Below are 23,136 nucleotides of genomic sequence, written 5' to 3'. Positions count from 1 at the left end.
GGCGGATCACAAGGTCAGGAGATCGAGACCATCCTGGCTAACACAGCGAAACCCCGTCTCTACTAAAAACACAAAAAATTAGCCGGGCGAGGTGGCGGCGCCTGTGGTCCCAGCTGCTCGGGAGGCTGAGGCAGGAGAATGGCGGGAACCCGGGAGGCGGAGCTTGCAGTGAGCTGAGATCTGGCCACTGCACTCCAGCCTGGGCGACAGAGCGAGACTCCGTCTCAAAAAAAAAAAAACAAAAAAAACCAAAAAAAAACAATATAAGGTATTCTGCAGTAGCCACTTCTCTATCATACGTCTTTGATTCTGCAGCCAGGATCCAACTAAGACACCAAGATGTATGACTGCAGTATAGTTCTCAAACTATTAATACTCTCCCAAAGACTATCATAATACTACTACTGCAAGAATTTAAAAGGGTAGGGTGAACCTGACAGATCAAATTCCAATCTCACGTTTCCTAACACAGTGGTGTTCTGCCCCACTTCCTCTCATCTATGACTTGGTGTGGTTTTCAGATGAACTGAAGGACATGCCCTGCCACAGCTCACTGGAATACCAACAGCCTCCAGGACTGCAGCTGGCATGGCCCTACTGCGTGAGCTTGGGACTCCATGAGGTAGCAGCTGAACCTACTGATGAAGTAATGTCATAAAAGTAGCTTTTATAAAATATTAATATAAGAAATCTATCTGAATTTCTCATAAAACGATTAATGACATTGTTCTACTGTGTGGTACATAAAGCTTTATGTGTCTGTGTGATAAACTCTTAGAGATTTTAGTTCTTAGCAGAAGGTGTTCTGTCCCGGTGAACTAGTTTGCCTTTTTGTATAAAAGATAAACTACACATACAAAAATCATATTTCCTTTCTTCTTTTCCCTTCACATGGCTGGCTGGATGCTCAAAGCTGTAATTATCTTTAATTATAGCAATTACCTTCGTCTAGCTCTTTCTTTACTCTGCCTACACCAATGCCAATTACAAGTTTTTTATTTCATATGTTTTAAAAAATCTTGTGTGTCTTTATTGTAACAACTTCAATATTTTTAGAAGCAGATATTAATTTCTGAATAATGGATACGTGAAACTTGAAGTGTAATTACCATGGACTATGCCTCTATAGATTTTAAGAGTTCCCAATCTCCAGATTATACTTTAGAAGGAAAACACATTTTCAAAAGAGCAAAGAATAAAAGAAAAAAGGAAGGAAGAAAGGAAAAGACTTTCCCATCAAACTAACCTTAGGGACCATAAGTTCTGATCTCTAAAAAATAATTAAGTACTACCCAGATGATAAGATATAAGATACAAAGACTAAGATGGTGAAAATCAAACCAACAGTATCCTAAAGACTATAGCAACCTATTAAATTAGACCAGTGGTGTTTAACCCTGGCTATCCATTAAAATTTTTTTTTTAAGACGAGGCCTCTGTCGCCCTTGCTGGAGTACAGTCGTGTGATCGTAGCTCACTGTAACCTTTAACTCCTGGGCTCAAGAGATCCTCCCACCTAGGCCTCTTAAGTAACTAGGACTACAGGCATGTACCACCACATCTGGTTAATTTTTATTTATGTATTGTTGAGATGGAATTTAGCTATGCTGTCCAGGCTGGACTTGAACTCCTGGCCTCAAGTGATCCTCCTACCTTGGCCTCTGAAAGTGCTGGGATCACAGGCGTGAGCCACGGTGCCCAGCCCAAACTTTTCACAATACACTAATGCCCAGGCCGAACTCTCAAAGTTGGCTTAATAGATCAGGGATGGGGCCTGGATATTGATATTTGTGAATGTGTCCCCAGGGCATCTGAATATATGGTTGGGACTGAGAATCACTGAGCTAGACTATTCATTCATATTTCTAAACTCTTAACTAGCAGATGCTATTTCATCTTATTTCTCTTGTAGTATTGGAACATGTCATAATCAGGATGTGGCAAGATAAAACAGATACAGCTCATTGTTCCTCTTCCCACATGAGTCTACACTGCGATTCACATAAACCAAAGTTTCTCACATGTATATCCTTAAAGCCCAGGCCAAAACAGATCATGTTTTGAATCTATTCCAGAAGGTGGTATCCGAGCTCACACAACATAAAGACTCAGATTTAGAAGATATGAATTTTGAGCCACATTTTTTTGCTTGTTTGCTATATTATTTCTATGTAGTTTTCTCTGCATCCCTCAAAAGTTATACAGCTATTGTAATTTATTATAGAAATTAAAATAGCATTATTTTAAAGTATTTTCAAATATAAAAGTTTCAACAAGAAATATATAAAATCTCTTGGCCTGTTACTTGTTTGAGGGTAATATGCCACTATTTTTAAGCTGTATGTCAAAGCTGATCTAAAATACATTTCTCTATCCACTTACAAAATGATCCATAATTCTTAGAGGGAAAGAATGTACAATAAATCAATACATTATTATGACAATAACTTTTCTTTATGATTTAGGCCATTTTAGCTTTTCTATTGACCTTCATTGTTTAAATGGACACAGTACACTTTGTTCAGCTCAGTTTGACCAACATTCATTAAAGGGTCCTCATGGGGCAGGTGGACCCAACCACTCCAGCCTCAGCTGGTTCCTTGGTCTTCTTGACCATGACTTCTCATGTGCTTTTTCTTTCTAGCCCTTGACCATGTCAAGCTTCCCCTCACCTGGAGCTTTTATACTAGCTGTTTGTTTTCTGGAATGAACATCCTTCAGGTCACCATACAGCTGGTTCCTCCTTATTTTTTCAGTCTTGCTTAAAGATCATGTTCTTAGAAAAACATTCGATGACCAACCATTCTAAAACTCTCCCGTCCACTCCACTATACTCAGCCTTCATCTCATTACCCTGCTGTCTTTTCCTGTTATCCTTATCTGAAAGCATATTATTTATTGGCCTTTGTGTTTATTGTTGTATGCACAACCTCTAGAATAGAACCTTTATGAGCACAAACTCCATGTTTGTCTTTGCAGCTATAACTAAGGCACTGATACGGTTTGGCTGTGTCCCCACCCAAATGTCATCTTGAATTGTAGCTCCCATTATTGCCACATGTTATGGAGAGACCTGATGGGGAGATAACTGAATAATGGGAGTGGTTTCCCCCATACTGTTCTCATGGTAGTGAGTAAGTCTCACAAGATCTGACGGTTTTATAAGGGGAAACTCCTTTTGCTTGGTTCTCATTTTCTCTTGCCTGCCACCATGTAAGACATACCTTTCACCTTCCTCCATGATCGTTTGAGGACTCTCCAGTCACATGGAACTGTGGGTCCATTAAACTTCTTTTTCTTTATAAATGACCAGTCTCAGATATGTCTTTATCAGCAGCATGAAAACGGACTAACACATGCACTAACAGCAGAGCAGGTGCTTGGTAAATATTGATGGAGTGAATAAATGCATATCTTTGCAGTCTTACTAAGAATAGTACCAAAAATAATCCTGTATTCTTTCAGGTTGTAACTACTGATGGTTAATAGATAATGAATGTGTACAGTTGCAATTTTATTTTAAGCTATAGTCCCTCATGCAATATGCACATGTTGGGATTTTAATTAGATTCACAGTGCCAGCTACTTTTGCAGAGAAGGCGTTTTGCAGCCTGTGCCTTGCTGACCTCTGGCTGGCTCTAAGCTTCTGGTAGAGAGGGCTTCTCCATTTGCACATTTTGCAATCTTAGTTGTTCCTTTCAATTTCCAGCAGAAGGCAGCTAGACATTAATGTCTGAAACTGTACTTCCAATCATCTGTTGAGGTTTCTTTAGATCACTTTATTGGGAGTAACACCATGTTTATTTGGCATAGGGTCCTCAGTCTGCCATGGCAAAGTTTTTGGGTCTCTTGCAATTGTTCATTTCCATACATGTCAGCTTGAGATGGGAGGTATATTGCAGAAAGAATCCATTTAAGTTAGTGGACTCATTACAGCCTGGGATCTTTTGTTAGTAATCTTATCCTTCCATTATTACCACATGATACTGACAGTACTGGCCAAGAAGTCAGCTGCAATATCTTCAGGACAAATCCTGCTGACATATGGAATGACAGTTGGGCACTACCACTATTTTGAGGCACTTCTGTTTGGTCTAGCCTAGCGCTTTAAGCCATATTGATAACACACTCTGCCAGCCTTCCAAACATGTGCCTATGTTTGCATGTCAGCTCCATTCAGTATCTTCAGTATTTCAGATTGCCATTCAGCATAGAAAAGTATATTTGACACCCCTACCAAAATCAGCTACATTTGTATCTTGTGCAACATGCATCATCGTTCAGTGCCCTTGCCCAGACTAGGCACCCAATAAATATTAATTCCTTTTGCTGCTTCCCTGGCTGGTTTAACAAAATCTTATTTTATTCAAAAACGTACTTAAAGAAGAATCTGCATCTTCCTGCATTCAAAGCAAGCTGATTCTGCTATTATGATTTATAATTTATAATTGAATTTAACACAGCTGTAACTAAAACAGAGAAATAATCAGATACCAGCTGTCCATTTGAATATATTATATATACATTTAGTTTTTAAAATAAGCAGGTTCTTCTGAATCCAGTGATGAATTTTAATGTCAGGAAAAGAGGCACAACTAGACATTGTGTTGTGTGACGCAACAGGAAACCCTGGGCACTAGCTAGAAAGTCTAACGATAATGCAAACTTGCATTGATCAAGCCTCTAAGTCTACCTGCCAGAACTTAAAAAAATTTTTTTTCACTTCTATCACTTAAATCATCAAATAGCGAGCAAGAATGTTGCCTACCCATGTCAGTCAACTCACATCCACAAGACAGTAGTTTGTGTGTAAGTTTCTGTGAGAAAATATCAGACCAAATTTCAGACACTGTATAACTATCCAGAATCATTATCATCCATATGCCAATTTAAAAGGCAGAGGTATGGGTCAAAGGATGATGACAAATTATGGTAACCACACATTTGAGAAAACACCCAAGGAGATTGGCTCCTCTCCCTAGCTGTGAAATACCATAGTGGTTTAAGGTGTGGCCTTGGGTTCTTTTCCTGATTTTGCAGCATATTATCTTCCTAGACACGTCACCCACAACCATGCCTTCATTTCCCATCAGGTTGCCATGATCCCAGATCTGTATCTTTGGCCCAAGCCTCTTTTCTGAGCTGCCATCCCACATCCAGCTGCACCTGGGCTTCTCTACCTGGGTGTCCCCAGGCCCTCTGCCTCAGTGTGCGCAAGGCTGGACTCTCCATTGTCCTCTGCCTATGGAGTCATCCTCCAGGGCCCCTCTCTCTGGAAATGGTGCCACCTTCAGCTAGTTGGCCAAGGTCAAATCCTAGGTCCTCCCTGTTTGCCACCCTCTCAGTTTCCTCCCACATCCAATTCAACATCAAGCTCCCCCTGCCCTCTGTTTTTGAGACAGAGTCTTGCTTTGTCACCTAGGCTGGAGTGCAGTTGCAGGATCTCGGCTCACTGCAGCCTCTGCCTCCCGGGCTCAAGAGATTCTCCTGCCTCGGCCTCTGGAGTAGCTGGGATTACAGGTGCCCGCCACCACGCCTGGCTAATTTTTGTATTTTTTGTAGAGATAGGGTTTCATCATGTTAGCCAGGCTGGTCTCGAACTCCTGACCTCAAGTGATTCACCCGCCTCGGCCTCTCAAAGTTCTGGGATTACAGGCATGAGTCACTGCACCCGGCCTCAAGACATATGCTCAATATAAAATGTTCAATATAATATAAATTCTCTACAGTGCCAGTATTAAAAACCATAGAATGTTCAGGGATCTCTGAAATCTAGTCCTACATATTTGCATTGACATTTTATTTACTAAAAAATCATTGCAGTAATTCAAAATATTTGTAGGGTTTGCCAGGGTAAAATTCTCAGATTTTGGGCTTACAACTTTGTACGTAACTTCTAGTTTGGCAAACAAACATAAAAAATGTGGAATCCCCTTAAAAGATATTATGTGTAAGTAGAGTCATCAAATTTAGAATATCAAGCCCCAGATGGTTTATCAGTAGCAACAAAAACTGCTTTCCTTGCCAACACAAATTTTATAAACCGGAAATCATTCTCAGGCATGCAAAGACAGACATATCAGGTCTACGAATACTTATGACTATGTGCTTGGCACTATGTTAGGTACTTCATTACATGGCCCATAAAACATTACTTTAAAAACAAATAAGAGTTCAGAACGAACTATTTACTCTTTGTAGCATAGGCACTGAAGTCTTTCCAGAAAGTGACCCATACTCCAGTGCCGTAGAGCAAGACGGGGACTAGCAGGCTTTGAAAGCCAAAGCAAGACCATCAGCAAACCTGTGCTGGGCTGTCTTGAAAATGTTAATTAATTTATATTCATTTTTCTTTTCTGATGACATAAATTGTTGGGGATTCAATATTTCTGTTGTTGTTAACAGCAAATGACTCTAAATGTGATGGAATGGCCACGTAAACATGTCTTGTACAATCATTATTAAGGAAATAAGGAATGAGGCTTGTAGCTTCAGAAGCTTCCCCTGTCACTCAGAGAGGAAGAAAGTGAGAGACATGAGGATCAGAGCCACAGTTCTTAATCACCTTACCACTAAGACTTTCTAAAATCATAAGAGGAACAGCAGTACAATGGACATTCAGTGTTTGGGAATGATGTACAATCGGGTGGATAGACGGCCCTTTTGTGGGCTTTGGAGCTTCTGGAGGTGATGGGTTGGGTAAAGCAGGCTGAAGTCAGGAGGCGGAGCCCAAGAACCATCTGATAAGGAGCTTAGAAGTTCCATAATTATAAAAAAGCTGGCACTACCCTCAATGCACATTTGTCATATTTCTACACTACACATTCTTGAATACCCTTTGATGTTCTATTTATTTCAAAGAGGGTAGGTATTTTTTGATCCAGTTCACATCACTGATTAGAGGTATTTTAGCTGCCAGATAAATAAATCTCCATTGAATGCAATTTATGGGATCCAAAAGCAATGTATGGATCAATCTAGAGCTATATGAGGCTTAGCTGGTTTTATGAAAATACTCATAACAGTAAAAAGAAATCAATAACAATCTATTAAGGTTTTTGTTCTTTGTATAGCTTTTGAAATGAGTTCTTACCCATGATAAAAGGCCTTAAATATTTTGGGAGCTGAAATATTATACTTGACTGTCTCTGGTTCTTTTCCTGAGTTGACCCTTTATGTTGAGTAAGCATATTTTACACAGTGCAGCTGCCAGCCTCTGTCAGGCCAAGATACACATGCACTTAGAGGCAGTAAGCTTTCCTCACTTACATTATGTTTCTGCAACAGGGAAAGAATGTATAACACTTCACCTTTGTAAGAAGCACTTGGAGGTTCATCTGATATTCTATAAAAGTAAGCAATTGAAGAATTTGACTTAAAATCTTATTTCTAATTTTTACAGGAAAAAGTTAATACTTTCCATGTATTGAACATCTATGATTAGCCTAGTACTTTTTAGGTTGGAGCCTCACCTAGAAAAATCAAGTTATATTTAACTTTTTCTTCGTAGGGTTGTTGTGAGCTATAGGTAGGTATAGAAGATTCCCTAGATGGTCACAAGTCTTCCCCTCCCTGTATCCTCACTTCTTGCAATGTAACTTTGTAGCTCCTTCCAGCAAGAAATGCTGTCTATTTCTCTACTCTTAATGGTGGGCTGATTTGTCACTCCCTTTAGCTCATGGAGCTCAGTGGAAGCAATGGTGTGTCAATGCTGAACCCAGCCCACATGCTTTGAATGATTCTACTCCTCTCACTCTAGAACCCTGCTGATCGTCTATGTGAATAAGCTCACACTAGCCTGCTGGATGACGAGAGAATGTGGTTGTTCAGTTGTCCTTATTGTTCCCCCAGTAGCCAGCCAATCCCCAGAAGCAGAGACGCCTAGCTGACTGCAAGCTGACCAAAGACACAGGCATGAGCCCAGCTGAGACCAGAAGAACCTCCAACCTAAGATGGCCCAAACCATAAAACTGTAGAATAAGGAGCTGAGTAAATGGCTGTTGTTTTTAAGCTGTTAAGTCATGGGGTGGTTTGTTATGCAGCAAATGCTATAGGAGGTATTATTTTCCTCATTGTATTAAAGAGGCACAGTAATTTGTTCAAGGTCTACTAGCTGGTAAATGGTAAGGCTATCAGGTTATTATACCAGCTTTAAGGGCCTACACTCTTAGTCACTTCACTGCCGTTTGATGTAAATGAGAAAGTACATACTGAGTGCCCTCCACATGCTCAGTTGTTGGCTAGACATATTTTCTACGTTTAGGGAACTTACTGTCTCCATTTTGTTTTTCACTAATGAAAGTACAATCTGACGGTTCTCCTTACACTATTGCCTCCACCTGAAATGTATTTTCTACCCTTGAAACTCGCTCAAATGTAACCATTTCTTAGGAACATCCTCTAATGTCCCAAGATAGAATTAAAGTTTTCTACCTGTGGTTGACTGCAAAAAATGGACCATAATTGCTCACTCTTTCCTTTCTCCTTGCCCTTTAAAATGTGACGTTTTAGTACCTTCCATCAAGAAATGAAATCTCTTTCCCCACGCCTTGTGTCTAGACTGGGCTTGTGACTTGCTTTGGCCAGGAAATGTGGCAGAAGTGATGGTGTGCCGTTCTCACACCAGGCCTAAGGTGCCTTGGATACTTTAGGCATTCTCTAGGAAACCCTAACTCCATATTCCAACAAATCTGGGTTGACCCTGGTGATGGCTGAGAGGCCAAAGGACCAGAGCTTGGTCAGCCAGCTTGTCTCAGCTAAAGCTCCCAGACACGTGAGAGAGCCCTGCCAAGATCAGCAAAGCCAAACTACAGCTGACCGCTGTTGCATGAGCGAACCTAGCCAAGACGAGAGGATTGCCCAGCTGAGCCCAATCTAAACTATCAATCACAGAATCAAGAGCTAAATACATTTTCATCTAAAGCCACTAAGGTTGTTATGAAACAACAGATAATGAATACAGATCCTTTGTATTCTTTGGGCATGTTTAAACTTATTTTTGGAATAGCATATGTATTCAACAAATGTCACCAGATGAATAAATAAATGACTAAATATTCATTCAATTACACAGAGATAAGATTCCTCTAACAAAACAGAACTCTTTTTATTTCGAAGTGAATAATTCTATCTTTCCTGGCTGTGAGACAGTGATGTTTATAGTACAGTGCCTGATACTTAGCAGGTGTGCTCAATAAATGTTAGCTCCCATTGATCTTGTAGTTGAAATAAGATGCCAAACAAAAGTCAAAGCAAACACCATGCATTGACACAAGCAGGATGTTACTTCCTAAATCCTTTCAAAATCAGGACAAACTCTCCTGGTATTTGTAGGGTGGAGACTTAGGGCAAGCAACACATACTTTCTGCCCCTCTCCAGATATTGGCAAGTTTCTTTCTCTTTGAAAATAAGCTTCTTTAAATAACTTCACAGCTACTCAAGCTACCCAATTACAAACAGCAGGAGCACTCTGCTACAGAAAGACCTCCCCAGGAAGCTTTCCTTACTACTTCTCAACTTTGGCTGCATATTTGAAGAACCTTGGGAGCTTAAAAAAAAATGCCTCCAGAGACTGACTTAATTAGTTTGAGGGTGCACTTGCACATGGGAATTTAAACAGCTCCTTGGGTAATTTTACTGAGTAGCCAAAGTGGAGAGCCACCACTACTCAACCTTTTCCTAGAGTGCCTCTACCAGTCAAATAATTATTATCAGATTTAACTTTAAAGGTAGTCCTAAATAAACCTTTTTTAATGTCTATAATCGAAACCCAGCACTGAAATACTACAGCTGGAAAATAATTTCTTAAAATGGACAATGACTGGCTCAATAGAAATTAAGAAACAATGATCAGATAAGTAACTGCCTGATAATTAACTCAACAAGCATCATATGAACATTTGGCAAGGTCTTAACTGTCTTAAAGGCCTTAACATAATTAGGTATTCAACACTTTATTGGCCTAAATTAAATACCATATAACATTATTGACTATACTGAATAACAAATTCAAGCTAAATTGCATTTAAGTGTACAATCCAAAAGTATGTTTGCCTAAAATCTTTCTTTCTCAAAGTGTACATTATCATTTGGATAATAATACTTTATCACAAATTAAGGTACAATTTAATATTTTAATATGATTTTGAGCTCAGATTCAACATGGGTATTTCAAAAAATCTGGTTTTGCCTTCCTAGTACGTAAGTGACTCACATGGCAATATGGTTTGGCTGTGTCCCCACCTAAATCTCATCTTGAATTGTAGCTCCCATGATTCCCATGCGTTGTGGGACAGACCCAGTGGGAGGTGATTGAATCATGGGGGCAGGTCTTTCCTGTGCTGTTCTTATGATGGCGAATGGGTCTCATGAGATCTGATGTTTTTATAAATGGGAGTTGCCCTGCACATGCTCTCTTGCCTGCTGCCATGTAAGATGTGCCTTTGCTTCTTCTTTGCCTTCCACCATGATTGTGAGGCCTCCCAAGCCACGTGTAACTGTGATTCCATTAAACCTCTTTCCTTGAGAAATTACTCAGTCTTGTGTATGTCTTTATTAGCAGTGTGAGAACAGACTAATAGAGTAAATTGGGACCAGGAGTGGGGTGCTGGTATAAAGATACCTGGAAATATGGAAGTGACTTTGGAATTGGGTAACAGGCAGAGAGGCTGGAATAGTTTGGAGGGCTCAGAAGAAGATAAGAAATGGAAGTGACTTTGGAATTGGGTAACAGGCAGAGAGGCTGGAATAGTTTGGAGGGCTCAGAAGAAGATAAGAAAATGTGGGAAAGTTTGTAACTTCCTAGACACTTGTTGAACAACTTTGATCCAAATGCTGATAGTGATATGGACAATAAAGTCTCTGCTGAGGTGGTCTCAGATGGAAATGGCAAACTTGTTGGGAATTGGAGTAAAGATCACTCTTGCTATGCAAAGAGACTGGCAGCATTGTGCCCTTGCCCTAGAGGTCTGTGGAACTTTGAATTTGAGGCAGATGATTTAGGATATCTGGTTGAAGAAATTTCTAAGCAGCAAAGCATTCAAGAGGAAGCAGAGAATAAAAGTTTGGAAAATTTGCAGCCTGATGATGCAATTAAAAAGAAAAACCCATTTTCTGGGGTGAAATTCAAGTCGGCTGCAGAAATTTGCCTAAGTAATGAGGAACCACATGTTAATCACCAAGACAATGGGGAAAATGTCTCCAGGGCATGTCAGAGACCTCCACAGCAGCCCCTCCCATCACAGGCCTGGAGGCCTAGAAGGATAAAATGGTTTACTGGGCCAGGCCCAGGGCTCCCCTGTTCTGTGCAGCCTTGGGACATGGTGCCCTGCATCCCATCTGCTTCAGCTCCAGCCATGGCTAAAAGGGGCTAACATACAGCTCAGGCCCTTGCTTCAGAGAGTGCAAGCCCCAAGCATTGATGGCTTACACATGGTGTTGGGCCTATGAGGGCACAAAAGTCAAAAATTGAGGTTTGGAAACTACACCTAGATTTCAGAGGATGTATGGAAATGCCTGGATGTCTAGGCAGAAGTTTGCTGCAGGGGTGGGGCGCTGATGGAGAACCTCTGCTAGAGCAGTGTGGAAAGGAAATATGGAGTTGGAGCCCCCACACAGAGTCCCCACTGTGGCACTGCCTAGTACAGCTATGAGAAGAGGGCCACTATCCTCCAGACCCTAGAATGGTAGATCCACTGACAGCTTGCCCTGTGCACCTGGAAAAGTCACAGACACTCAACACCAGCCTGTGAAAGCAGCCAGGAGTGGGGCTGTACCCTGAAAAGCCACAGGGGTGGAGCTGCCCAAGGCCATGGGAGACCACCTCTTACATCAGCATGCTCTGGATGTGAGACATGGAGTCAAAGGTCATTTTAAGGTTTAATGACTGCCCTATTGAAGTTTGGACCTGCATGGGCTCTGTAACCCCTTTGCTTTGGCTAATTTCTCCCATCTGGAATGGATGTATTTACCCAATGCCTGTACACCCATTATATCTGGGAAATAACTAACTTGCTTTTGATTCTATAGGCTCATAGATGGAAGGGATTTGTCTTGTCTCAGATGAGACTTTGGACTGTGGACTTCTGAAGTGATGCTGAAATGAGTTAAGACTTGGAATTGTTAGGAAGGCATGACTGGTTTTGAAATGTGAGGACATGAGATTTGGGAGGGGCAAGGGGTGGAATGATATGGTTTGGCTGTGTCTCCACCCAAATCTTGTCTTAAACTGTAGCTCCCATGATTCCTACATGTTGTGGAAGGGAGCTGCTAGGAGGAGATTGAATCATGGGGGCAGTCTTTCCTATGTTGTTCTTATAATGGTGAATGGGTCTCATGAGATCTGATGGTTTTATAAACGGGAGTTCTCCTGCACAAGCTCTCTCTTGCCTGCTGCCATGTAAGATGTGCCTTTGCTTCTTCTTTGCCTTCTACCATGATTGTGAGGCCTCCCCAGCCATGTGGAACTGTGATTACATTAAACCCCTTTCCTTTGTAAGTTACCCAATCTTGTGTATGTCTTTATTAGCAGCATGAGAACAGACTAATACACATGGCAATAGTGTTCCTTTTTGTGATTATTTAATTCCTTTTTGGTAGAGTTCAAAAGTGCTGAAAAATGATGGGCAATGTTATGTTATAAACTATATAGTGCACATATAATGCATGCAAATTGCTTTAATGCCAAAATTTCATCCTCAATAAACTCTATGCTGTAATCACAAATGGACTTCCAACACACATTCAGAGTCAGAATTCTCTAAGCCACTGGTTCTGAAAAATCTGGTTCGACCCTCTGACTTCACAGATACGAAAAACAACATCCAGAAAGGTTAAACAAGTCAAACAATACCCACACCACCAAATGGCTGGGAATGGAGCCCAGGACATCTGAGCCTGCATCCTCTCGCCCCGCTAGGGGCATCTGGAAGATAACAGCGGAAGTGTGTTCAAACCCTGCAGAAACAGGTGACAGGGCTGGATTTGGTCCCCAGCTTTTGCCAAATACTTGGATTTTGCCAGCCTCTGCTATAGATGGCTATATTCAGTAGAAGACATTGACAATAGGGGATATCATTATCGCTTTTTATACTTCAATTCTTATCACAAAACAGGCTGAAGTCAACCATGGTTATTTAATACATTAGTTATAAATGCATTTGCTGTATTTTTTCTAGTCTATTATTAACATCTTACATTAGCATGGTACATGTGTTTCAATTAATGGACCAATATTGGTATATTATTATTATTTGGATTTCTCTAGTTTGTACCTAATGTCCTTTTATTTTTGGTTCCAGGATCCCATCTAGGATGCTGCATTACATTTAGTCTGCTCATTTTTCATTACTTCAAGTATATGTGTATGTGTATGTGTGTGTGTGTGTGCCTATGTGTTTGTATGTGTGTGTCTATGTGTTTGTGTGTGTGTGTGAGATAGAGAGAGAGAATATGAGTATTTATCTTCTATGTAGCAAATTAAGGGCAAAATCCTACAAATTACAATTCTCACATTCTCTAATGTAAAAGAAAAGGCCATATGTTAATGGAGTAATCTGTGGTTTCAATTATGATGAAAACATTGTGGATTAAAGGAAGGTTAGGTTAAAAAGAATTTGACATTTAGAAGGACCTGGAAACAGTTTCTGATTCCAGCATGGATTAACAAAATCTAAAAAGCAAGGAATGCAGTAGAGTAGTGTGAGAATTTAAAGTAATAAAAGTCAGTTCACATAGAAGCGTGGTAATAAAAAAACATTGTGCAATTTGTCACCATTTACTTTAGAAGAGTCTGCATTTTTAAAATCCACAGAAATGCAGTGATAGTTTCCTTGCCAGTATTTGTGTAAAACATTTTCCAAACAAGACTGATTCATCTTACTCTGAAATGAATTGTTAGATCACAACAGTGAATGTTAAGGCATTTGCATCCCTTATAGAAATGCCAAACATTTTACTATGCCTGATGCTGTACTATAAATAGGGAGATTCAAATGCTAAAAATGTTCTCTAAGTTGCCAAACATAGTTCTTTACCATGTACTTCCTGGTACAAATGACTTGTTCTTCCAAAGTCTGAAAATGAAAGCTAACTGCAATTCAGAAAAATGTTGCAAATTACTTCAATTAATTAAATGTAAAAGTCATTTCATTTCTGTATATTTCTTTTTCCTTAGATCATATTTATTGAAAGACTTCTTTAGACATTTACCAAAGTTTTGTTAAATCATAGTTAGTCTGATAACAGTTGGGTTTTAAAATGAACAATTGGAACAGCCAAACAACGCCAATATTGCTGGAAAACAAAGATGCTTATCTAAATTATTCTGAATTGCTAGCCACATTTGGATGTAATAGTAGATGTAAAATTTACTTACTATATTTTTTCTAAATAATCTATGGGCACAGTAGTGCCCATAAATCAATAAATTAAAGGTTAAAGGTATTTCATTTCACAGTAATGCCCACATATTACTGGGAAAATTTTACTAATTTATAACTGGTATTTCAAAATAGTTTCAATATCTATGTATATCTTCAATAAAAAAGAACATAAACAACAGTATAGGGATTTGTATGGCATATTTAAGATTAGTATTCATTTGAAGAGGTGATCCCTGATTTTCACTGAGAGCTGGGACAGGAAATTGTAGGAGACTTTTCTATGATGTGGACAAGGCAAGGCACAGTAAGAGCTGCTTTATAACATTTTCTTCAAATCAGCTGACTGTCCCATTGGGCTTTAATCTCCCTTCTGCAACTGACCAGACCTCATATTATCCAATTACCAGTAATCTACTTAAGAACAGCAAGGTTCTCTTTAAATTGAATACAAATAATTATTTTAATATCTTTTCCTGGCTTCTTTAAAGGCTTCATGTTTTTTGACTTGCATAAATTTTTGCAAACCTCCATAGAAGATATTTTAATTATTTTAAACATTTATGGCACGTAAGAAGTGACTTAAGTAAAATTACTTGATTTTAAGTTAATTATTAATTAAAGGTTACATTAACTAGTTCATTTAAATACAAATTTTACTAATTCTAGTTTGACGTTTTCCTTATTTAATAGTGATATGCTATTTAGTCTACTTTAAATTCATCATGTAATGAAATGCATGACTTGTAGACAAATTTTTGCAATGACAGATGGGCATATACTTGGTTTTGTGACCAATTATATAAATTTCAAGCTACAATTAATATGTCATGATAGATAAACAGATAAAAGTTTTCATTCATGAATATTTGGTAATCTTGCATTTTGGACAAAAATAATCAACCTACAGTAATTTTTGTGTTTAATTATAAAATAATGAGACAAGATAAAAAAGCTTTAGGCTGCTGTTTGTATGCATTTCTTTGCAGTGAGTGTGTGTGTGTGTGTGTATATATATATATATATAGTTTTTCAATTGACTCTGTTGTCAGCTTATCAGGAACAATGTAAGGAGAGAGAGAGAAGAGAGAGAGAGAAAAAGGGAGAGAGAGGGAAAGAGAGAGGGTATGAGTGATATCTATTTCTAATAAATAAAAGCCAAATTATATGTGATTATCATTACTTTTTCGTTTTTAAACGTTCAATTTTATACCATATAAATGTCCTAATAGACTAATATAAAATTCTGCAAATACATTAAGATATTTAAGATTAAAAGAATAATGCAATAAACACACATATTTAGGAAATAAACACCCAGTTTAGGAAATAAAACATCATCTACACTATGAAAAGTCTGTCAGAATTTTGACCAGATGACTGCAGATGATAATCGTCACAACATCAGTTGCTTCTTCTGCTGTCTGTAATCAGTTATCCATTCTATGTATAAAGTAACAGTAAATGACTAATTATAAAAACGAACGAAAGCCTCCATGGGGGCTTGCAGTGTTTATGTGAGTCATAATCATGTTCACTCATCTGACTGGCACTAATAGCTTCACATTCGTTAAGAGGTCCTGAAGCAGTATTATTTTCTTCAACATATTTAAGTAATCATTTTATTTATTAATAATTACTTTCAAAATAGAACCTAGGTTTGAATCTTTACCACCCTGAACAGCCTAACATCCCTGGGACAGCTTTGCATCGCAGTGATTTTGTGAAAAGGCTGTTGGGAAACCCCGATTCAGGCTCAGCCAATGCTAAGTTGGAGATGCGGGAAGGAGAAGGGTACACACAGGACTGATGTGAGGATGCACAAAGGAGGCCATCTGGAGAGCAGCTGACACCCCTGGGCTTCTGGCACATGGCCCCTCCAGGATCTAGAGAATACTCCGGAGTCCAGAGTCAAGACCCAAACACCTCCACATATATGCAAGTTGGGCTGGGCTACAACATGTAATGGTTCTGCAAATGAGGATGATGTATATTAAATGTATGTATCCACAGGTACCTATGAAGCGTACCTACTGAGGTTCCAAATCTTGGTGCCATCCTGCCACAGGGCTGAAATTTCTACCGAAAAGACCAAAGAGCCATACCACAGAGTTAAAAGCCATGGGAAAAATTTGTTCCAACTGGGAACAGTTGTTTCTTTTAGGAAAATGTTTTTAGCTTAGGACTCTGTTAATTACAAAGTCATGGTCAGAGTTCCCTTTTCAAACTGTTCCTTAGAAAGCATAGAACAAAATTTGGTTCTATCATATTAACCATGCAGGATTTCAGAGAATGTATTTTGCATAATAACTTCCCTCCTTCTTCCATCTTTTCTAGCTTATATACTCTGTGCCTCATTTTACCCTCACCAAGTTTTCATTTGACATGTTGTGTATTGTATCTCATTCTTAAAACTTTTCTGGAACAAAACAGTCACCAACTTATAAGGATGAAAAAAGCTTAGGGATAATTCAGTTATATCCTACATATTTTACAAATGAGAAATTTCAGGCTCTAAGGTCCCCATAGCTATCAGTTAAAAAAGGGACTGGAATTTAGAGATCCCAAATGTAGCTCATTGCTTTTCTCTCAATATCTGTTTGCCTCCTGTGACAGTGTTTTTTTTTTTTTTTTTTTTTTTTTTTATCTCTCCTAACAACAACACTGCCCAAGTGATGTTGACAGACATTTTCACCCACCTGAGACAATATAAAATTTAGGAAATTCTGCATTCTACATGTTGCTTTGGAGAGTCACAAGAAAATTCTGAGAAATCCTGCAATAAGTAAATCAATTTAATTTCGCTGAACCCATGTCTCCCAAACATATCCAACCATGACTAAACCTTTTTTTCTTTTCTCTTTTGGGGGCACCCAAATGAGAGAGAGCTGCACCCATCCAACTCCTCACATTCCACTTTGGGAAGTTCCGGGTTAAGACAAGGCCTCCAGGAGCAACTGTCTAAATCCCCATGGCAGCAGGGAGCGAGGAATGGTCAAATGTCCACCCTGGAGAGCGGCTGCTGTCCACACTGGCAGGTCGTGCTACACCACCGGGCCCAGGGCCACGGTATGTCAAAGGGCCCAGGACCCACCAGTGAAGAAGCTGTAAAGCAGGGGCATGGCTGTACTCTGGTCCTTTCTCCACCTGCTGCTCGGGCGTTCCTCTGCAGGCATGCCACAGAATGCAGTTCACCCTGACAGCCACGGGAGGAGGTACCTGGAATCCTGTTTACCATGCAACATTAGCCCGCACCCACTTTGAATTCTAGAATGACAGGAAGGACAGATTCTTCCTCCACTGCAGCAAATGCCATCACTCAATGGGGATAGAGTTCCAAAAACGACAACACAACAGGGTGTGTGTACCTCTGTGAGGGCAGTGTGTGTGTTTACAGACCCCAAAGGGGCTGACAGTTAAGCAAGCTCTGCTATGGTCCAGGAGACACCTGTGTTCTGACGCATGCAGCCCTAATGCTAGACCCTGGAGTAGATGCTAGTACTGTCTCTACCCTTCTTTGGCAAGTCACTTACCCTCTCTGAGCTTTAGTTTCCTCTTTGGTAAAACAGGAATGTTAGTAATAGTAATAGGGTGATTGGGAAGATTAAAGTTTAATACTTGCAAAGTGCTTAGACCAGTGCTTGCCTCACTCTAGGTACAATATAAGTGTCTGTTAAATAAAATAGTATCATTCACCTCTAATCCCAGCTATTCAGGAGGCTGAGGCACGAGAATCACTTGAACCTGGGAAGCAGAGGTTGCAGTGAGCCCAGATAGCACTGTTGTACTCTAGCCTGGGCAACAGAGCAAGGCTCTGTCTCAGAAAAACAACACAAAAAAACCCAAAAATAAAATAGTGTCGTTAAGTGTTTACCCCAATTTCCGTCAACTGATAAACGTTTTCTTTCATACCTGATGGTGACATATAGCATTGGTGAAACAAGGCCCTTGCATGCCTTGCTTTAGGGCATCCTCCCCTGCGTCATGATGATAACACACAAAAGGCCTGTGCCCACACTGACTTAGCTGCCTGCAGGCTCTCCCAGCTTTCTGGAGAACTGTGGTCACAGGTTATGGAGAACCAGCTGTCACCGGTGTGTGCTAAAGATCTGGCCTCAGTGGTTATCGGAAATTCTGCAGGAAAGGAAGAAGCAGGCAGGACAGGAGGCATGGCTGCAGAGTCACAGATGGGCCAGCAATTACCCTGCACACGAAGGTGTCTTCCAGGGACCTGCCAGTCCTGCTGCTGCAGGCAGCGCCTCCGAGGAGCCCCTGGAGGGAGCAGGAGAACCTGGCCCTGCCTCGACCTCACGTCCCTCAGTAATCCTTAACTCAGCTGTGAAAAACAATAAAATAAAAACTACTTGAAAAATAGACCCCAAAAAAGTACCAAATAGAAACAATAAAGCGAGTTTATTGAAGCCTTGGTTCTTGCTATCTTTGTGATGTACTTGAAAATATCATCATATAAATATATTTCTGTACTTTTTTTTTTTTTTTCGAGACAGGGTCTTCCTCTGTCACTCTGACTGGAGCACAGTGGTGTGACCTCAGCTCACTGCAGCCTCTGCCTTCCAGGATCAAGAGATCCTCCCACTTCAGCCTCCCAGGTAGCTGGGACTACAGGCATGTGCCATCATGCTTGGCTAATTTTTGTGGAGACAGGGTTTTGCCATGTTGCCCAGGCTGGTCTCAAACTCCTGGACTCAAGCAATCTGCCCACCTCGGCCTCCCAAAGTGCTGGAAATTCAGGCATGAGCCACCATAGCTGGCCAATTTCTATCCATTTTTAAAAAGACAAATACATCATCAAAAAGATTGTCTAACAAATACATTTTAAAAGACCGAGAAACTTAAAAACAACAAAGAAGATAATATGTGTGAATCACGTCACAAGTGGAGGAGTAAAGGACCTGCTTTTGTTACATAAGATTAACCCTTATGCAGGCTACATAAAAAGGGATTTGCAATAATCCAATGCTCTACTGTATATTAACACTACCACAGATAGAATTTTAGAAGTCTCATAATTTATATTATGTAGTTTTTATAAAAATATCCAGGGAGCTGTTCTTAAGAATATAGGCCAAGAGGCTGGGCACGGTGGCTCACGCCTGTAATCCCAGCACCTTGGGAGGCCAAGGCGGGAGGATCACGAGGTCAGGAGATCGAGACCATCCTGGCTAACATGGTGAAACCCCATCTCTACTAAAAATACAAAAAATTAGCCAGGCATGGTGGTGGGCGCCTGTAGTCCCAGCTACTCGGGAGGCTGAGGCAGGAGAATGGCATGAAACCAGGAGGTGGAGCTTCCAGTGAACCGAGATTGTGCCACTGCACTCCAGCCTGGGGAACAGAACGAGACTCCATCTCAACATAAAAAAAAAAAAAAAAAAAAAAAAAAAAAGAATGTAGGCCAAGATCGGGCAGTCATGATAAATTTCTCTTTAAGCCTAAGGACGAGGGGCCCCCGCTGCTGCTCTTGGGGATGCTGGGTGTGGGGCAGGCTCTCCCACTCTCTAGCTCACACACTGTCTGTGAACACAGCAGCCTAGCACACATGCACACACATGAGGGTCCCAGACACCTGGGGCTATCAGGGCCCATCACATTGTGCAGTCTATGTGCTCAGGGAGAGGTGGGAACACATAGCCTCAAGAAGCAGAAACGCCAGGCCTCAGTCATGGCCAGCTCAGCTTCCGGTTCAGGGTTTGCACGCTGCTTTGAGCCTTTGCTTTTACAGTTGTTGCCTTTAAAGTTCTGAACATTTGGGGCATGGCTCCCTCTAACGAGCAGTGCACCTCTCACCTCAATGCACATCTTTAAATGTGTCTTTTTTGTCTTGTCTGTGGCAGCATACACTTGTTTCTGTGAACCACCAGATGACGTACATAGGCTAATTTTCATTTGGACCAATGTGAATGCTGACGTACAAAGGGCAATATCAAAGCAGGTCTAGTGTGTTCATCAAGTATTTCTAAACTTCCCTGATTTTAATTCCTGTTACTACAGTACTTGGATAGGCACACTGCATCTTAAAGACTTTTTTCATGTAACGCAGGCATAATGCAATGTGAAGAAAATTATCACTGAGAGGAAAACTGTTTCCCCAAATTACGACTTACATCGACAGTAATGAGAAGCTATTAAAATAGATTTTTGCAAAATTTCTAAGCTGATCTGCTGCTTGGAGTTTTGAGATTTCCCACTGCTCTGCTATTTTCCCATTCTGTACGCACAGCACAGATTCCTGCCAAGCTTATTACAGTGAACAAACAATGTCCTCTCTGTCAGAACAGAGAATGAATAGTATCACAAAATTCTCCTCTAATGTACAGCCTACATTTCCCTCACCCCAGCCCCTTCAGAAGAGAATAACCAGGGTGAGGACCGAGGAGGAAAACAGGACTCTCCCCTGGCCAGTCGGAAACTGCCTTCCAGAACACTAAGGGCTAGGTAGTGTCAACCATATCATATTAACTTTTCAACAGAGAAAGTTGACAAGTTTATTTTCTTTTAAGGGGGATCATATGTTTTTGCATTTCTGTGTGTGTACGTACACAAATATCTTTATAAGGAAGGAGGTGTTTCATCAGATAAAATTTCAGGTGGCGTTTCATCAGATAAAATCAGACAGCTTTTAGCTACAGACTGAGCAGCGACAGGGGAACTTCATAGAAATGACACAGCAATTTGTGCTAAAATATTGGCAGCTAATTCATGAATGCCAAAGCTGACTATGAATTCGGCTGCTTCTGTTAAGCCTTTATTCCCACTAAGCTCATGATTCACAAAGAAACCGCCTAGAGTTACTCCTCTGAAACATACAGTATCATGCTGACAGATTCTTCTTTGGTTTCTCTCTCTCTCTCTCTCTCTCTCTCACACACACACCCACACCCCTCCCCACAAGAGGCAGTAAAGATATGATTTCCAAAACAAGAACTTCATGAAGCATTTCTCACAAACCAATGAAAGACTTACTAAAGGCTTACTTAGCAGGTATTTTCATAGAAGAACATGGAGTTCCTTAAAATCTTTCATACTTGTCTCAGCTGGTGTAAAATATTTTGATTTAGGCTTTCCCCTCTTGTGACATGAATGCAGCATATATTGTATTTTAACCTCTAAAGGAAACTACTCATTTTTTTGCTCATAAAGGATGAAATGTTATTTTCATAATCAAACCCCACTGGCTTTTGTGTTCATGAGTATCTGCAACACGAAGAAAAAAGGCCAGCCTCTTCTTTCCTCCTCATTTCCCACACATTTTCCATACAGCTCAGTGAGCTCCCAGATTCTGATGGCATTCTCCTGGTAACACATTTAGAAGAGGCTGCAGGATACCCCAACAGCACTGCTTTCTTCTCTGTCTCTCTTTCTCTCTCTCTCTCCCTCTCTCTCTTTCTCTCATATCACTCTAGGTCTGTATGAGACTAAACAATTAAACCTTTGTGTTGTGCCACTGCCATTCGAAAAGCCGAATGGTGTGTCCCTTCATTGGTACAATGGTAATATTTACCTTGGAGGAAATGTTTGTCCCGAAGAGTATTCCAAATTCTGGCAATGTGTTCCCTTTGAAATGTGGTGAGAGTTCGCTCTTCTTTCTTGGCCTGTAGCCAAAGAGAAGGAAAGTTAGAAAAAAAGGCAGATGGATAGACACTGTGAAAGATACGTGTTCAGTTCACTGCAAAAATGCTAGTGTACTTACGCCAAACACTGAGATTTATATTCTTATATTCCTTCCTGAACAAAGCAAACTGAAATGTAGAGGCACAACTATAGACATTAACAATTAAATTAAAAATTTCAATAAAGAAAAGTTCGTATCTCCCCATACCCCAAAAAATTTTAATAAAAAAACAGCCAAGTGTCTAATCAAATACAAATCAATTTACTGGCTCTTTCCAGATTTTCCCTAGTTATGCCAAGTAAATCTCTGTGTTACTACAGTGATACTAATTCAAGTAACTGTTTTCTGAATTTGAAATAAAACAAGTGATTTGTTTGGAAAGAGCATTTATACTTTTTGGTAAGGTAAGCTGTGATTCAGTTCTGAAAATTTCTTATTAGAAGGAGACTTTGGTGCAGCGTGAACAGTGTGACCTGGACAACATGCAGATCTAGCCCTGAGTCGTCCCTTCACACATTCTGCTGTGGAAATGGGGAAGACGTTCAGAGAAGGAGAGGATACATGGGCGACTTCCCTTGCTCTCCCTCCTGATTCACCAGCTCCCCAGTCCTACCTGTTGTTCTGCTGTTTTTGGTGCCTAGCCCTTCCTCCAGCCCCCCTTCCTCTCTAGTTCTCTTCCCATCCTCAAATAAGTCTCTCCCATATTGAACACTTACTTTACATAAGACACCATGACAAGTGCAGTGTGAAAGGGAGAGGGGGAGAGGGACAGAATGAACGAATGAATGAACGAATGAACGGATGAAAGAACGGCTGTGTTTATACTCTAAGGAGAATATCCTGGCTGTTGACTAAGATTCAGAACCTCTCAATCATTTTAACCAACTGAGGCATAATTCCCGATTTCCAACCTAATGAACGGAGTGGAACATGAGCCTTCTAGATTTGCATCTACTGATGTTCTTTTGTTAGAACCACATATTATCATCTTAGACTGTGTGTTGCTTTCCCTGATAGTAGAGTCAGCAGAATATTTATATTATCTTGAGGTATATCTATTGTTTCCCTGACAGTTTGAAAGTGAGAAACTGCTGCCTTTTGTTTGCCACTGCATTTAGCTACAT

At 40.3% G+C, this 23,136-nt stretch overlaps 1 protein-coding gene across 3 annotated transcripts in view; it reads right to left on the bottom strand.

The window, feature by feature from the left end:
• PAG1 (phosphoprotein membrane anchor with glycosphingolipid microdomains 1) overlaps positions 1–23,136 on the bottom strand; it is a 141,386-nt gene that overhangs the window by 40,504 nt on the left and 77,746 nt on the right. For all 3 annotated transcript variants that reach the window (XM_050802231.1, XM_050802232.1, XM_050802233.1), the window contains one exon: positions 21,902–21,992. The gene's annotated coding sequence lies outside the window, so the exon portion shown is untranslated. The remainder of the gene's footprint in view (positions 1–21,901; positions 21,993–23,136) is intronic.

This window comes from Macaca thibetana, chromosome 8, assembly GCF_024542745.1.
Source record: "Macaca thibetana thibetana isolate TM-01 chromosome 8, ASM2454274v1, whole genome shotgun sequence".
Classification (NCBI taxonomy): Eukaryota; Metazoa; Chordata; class Mammalia; order Primates; family Cercopithecidae; genus Macaca; species Macaca thibetana.
The sequence above is the reverse complement of the archived record's forward strand: the minus strand, read 5'-3'. Positions and strand labels throughout refer to the sequence as shown.